Genomic DNA, 2,500 nt, shown 5'->3' with positions numbered 1-2,500 from the left:
GGGAGGAGGTAGAGAATGGGCCCATTTTCTTCCCTGTCAGACTAATTATGAAAACCAAGCAGAGGGAGATGGCGTACTCCCTGAGCCTCCCTCCCCTGTGTCCCTACTCACTTCCCCAACAAGTGTCTCCCACAGACTTGAACAGAATTGCAGTACAAAGGGGAGGGAGTGTAGACTGCACCTCTAGTCATGTCTCTCTCAGGTTTTGGGAGTAGTACAGTAGAACCCTGCTGTGTGTGTGCGTGTGTGTGTGCGTGTGTGTGTGTGTGTGTGTGTGTGTGTGTGTGTGTGTGTGTGTGTATTCCCTGTCATGCCATAATTACGGGCGCAGCTCAGCTATCTATAGCCCGTCTTCCTGTCGCTTGTGCTATCACTAGTCCACTCTGTCTCTCTATCCCCCCCAGACACACACTTACTGTAATGCCCCCCCTCCATCTGAGAGCACGCTCACAACTCCCCCCTCCCTCTCTTCCTCTTTTCACTGTCTCTCTCTCTCTCTTTCGTTTTCTATATCCCTTTCTCTCTCTCTCTCTCTCTCTCTCTCTCCCTCTCTCCCTCTCTCCCCCTATATACACTATAGTCTCTCGTCCCTCCTCTGATGACACAGGGGCTTGTGGGTGTCCATTTCCCAAGCTGGCACAGAGACAGCACCAGTGACCGGTGAGGTCAGCCATATTGAACAGGGCTATTTTCAGCTGCTGTTTCGATTCCCCCCTGGGGGTGGACCGCCAGGCTTATGCCCGAGTGATTTGTGTTTGTGTTTGTGTTTGTGTGTGTGTTTGTGTTTGTGTGTGTGTGTGAGATAGAGAGAAAGTGTATACTTTTTTGTGGACAATAAATCTCCTAAACAACACACACACATAAACACACACACACACAGACTTGGAAGAGCACTTAATCTAATTTGTACGCAAGTCACACACGCACTGGCGGGTATCTTTGTCCTGGCACAAAGAAACTCAACACCACAGAGTGCCCGCTTCGCCCATAGGCGCATAGTCCTCCCCTGTACGCCTCGAGTCGCTCTCCGGAGGCTTCCGATGGCCCGTTGTCATTGATTTTTTTCCGGAAAGTTCTCAGGCCGGTAATGTGCTGCGGGTGAATAGGGAACCCGAGTAGAGGAGATCGGTGCTCTCACTGCTTTTGAGAGCAGCACTTACCTCTCAGATCCTGTTTGTTTGTAAAAACACAAGCGTAAACAATCACGCTTTGAGACACATGGTGATCCGATCACTGGAAACCTCAAGGTTGCATTAGACATTTAGACTACGTTCATGTACTGTAATGTAAACGTTTAATGCCTTCTGATGCGTCCCAGACCAGGGGAATTCTAACGACTAGGACGTCGGCAGTAAACGAAATCCGATCACGAGTGGCCTGCGACGTCTCTGGACGTACACCTCGGAACGCGCTTGTAAACAGCGGTGGGTCTCAGCTGACCGCTTATGATCAGGTCATCAAGGGGCGTTCTAAAAGTGAATGTTAACAGGCCGTGCGGCTGCCCCAGCCCTGAGCCCCTGAGCTCCAGAGCCTGGAGCCTGTGTCTGGGAGACGGAGGCTGGAGGAGTGGAGCGCAGCCCTGTACGAGGGGGCGGCCTCGGCTTCCTCCCATAAGAGGGCAGGATGCGTGTGTTTGTTTGAGTTTCTAGGTGTGTTTCTGCGAGCGTGTGTGCGTGTGTGTGTGTGTGTGTGTGTGTGTGTGTGTGTGTGTGTGTTAAAGTCGTAAAAAGTCATAGGTCTGTTTTTCAACTTCGTGTGTGATCTCTCTAAGTATCGTGTGTGTGTGTGTGTGTGTGTGTGTGTGTGTGCGCACGTCTGGATTATTTGCCTCTGGGATCTCAGGAAGAAGGCGTGTGTGTGTGTGGGGGGGGGGGGGGGGGGGGGGGGGGGGCGGGGGGGCAGATAAAGACCTGCCTGGCTCACTCCACAGACCACATCTCCATTCCATAACTACAGGAAGCCCTCCAGGCACACAGACCTCATGCACTTTAATCCTTCAAAAACATACACTTGTGTCCGTGGCCCGTACCCACCTCTACACACACACACACACACACACACACACACACACAAGCTTCATGGCTGACTATTTTGTAGCAACAGGACCAGATGTGTGTGTGTGTGTGTGTGTGTGTGTGTACAGTATGTGGGAGATAGGGATTCCTACACTGCTCCCTTCTCTCTCCTATCTGATGGTTGGGTCACTAGCGTGAGCGGCGAGCGGCACCAGCTCGTTCCACACCTGCTCTCGGAGCAGCTGCCCGCCCCAGGGGCCAATCAGCCGTCCGCCACTCCCTCTCTCTCTGCTGGACACCAATCAGCTGCCCCGTGGGGCAAATGGACTGCTCCCTGATTGGATAAGTGTGTATTATTTGGATAAAGTGACCTCCCGCTGCCACCTGAGGGCCACTTGATGAGAGCGGCATTGTCCACCCGAAGCATTAGTAATCATTAGAGTCCATTTTCCGCCTCGCTTAATTGCGTTAGCGCCTCGTTTGGT

General features: G+C 52.4%; 1 protein-coding gene across 1 annotated transcript in view; it reads left to right on the top strand.

Annotated features, from left to right (window-relative positions):
• The window catches only part of bcam (basal cell adhesion molecule (Lutheran blood group)), a 52,236-nt gene that overhangs the window by 35,360 nt on the left and 14,376 nt on the right, over positions 1-2,500 (top strand). The gene's annotated exons all lie outside the window — the stretch shown is intronic.

Source organism: Sardina pilchardus, chromosome 6 (assembly GCF_963854185.1).
Source record: "Sardina pilchardus chromosome 6, fSarPil1.1, whole genome shotgun sequence".
NCBI classification, from domain to species: domain Eukaryota; kingdom Metazoa; phylum Chordata; class Actinopteri; order Clupeiformes; family Clupeidae; genus Sardina; species Sardina pilchardus.
The sequence above is the reverse complement of the archived record's forward strand: the minus strand, read 5'-3'. Positions and strand labels throughout refer to the sequence as shown.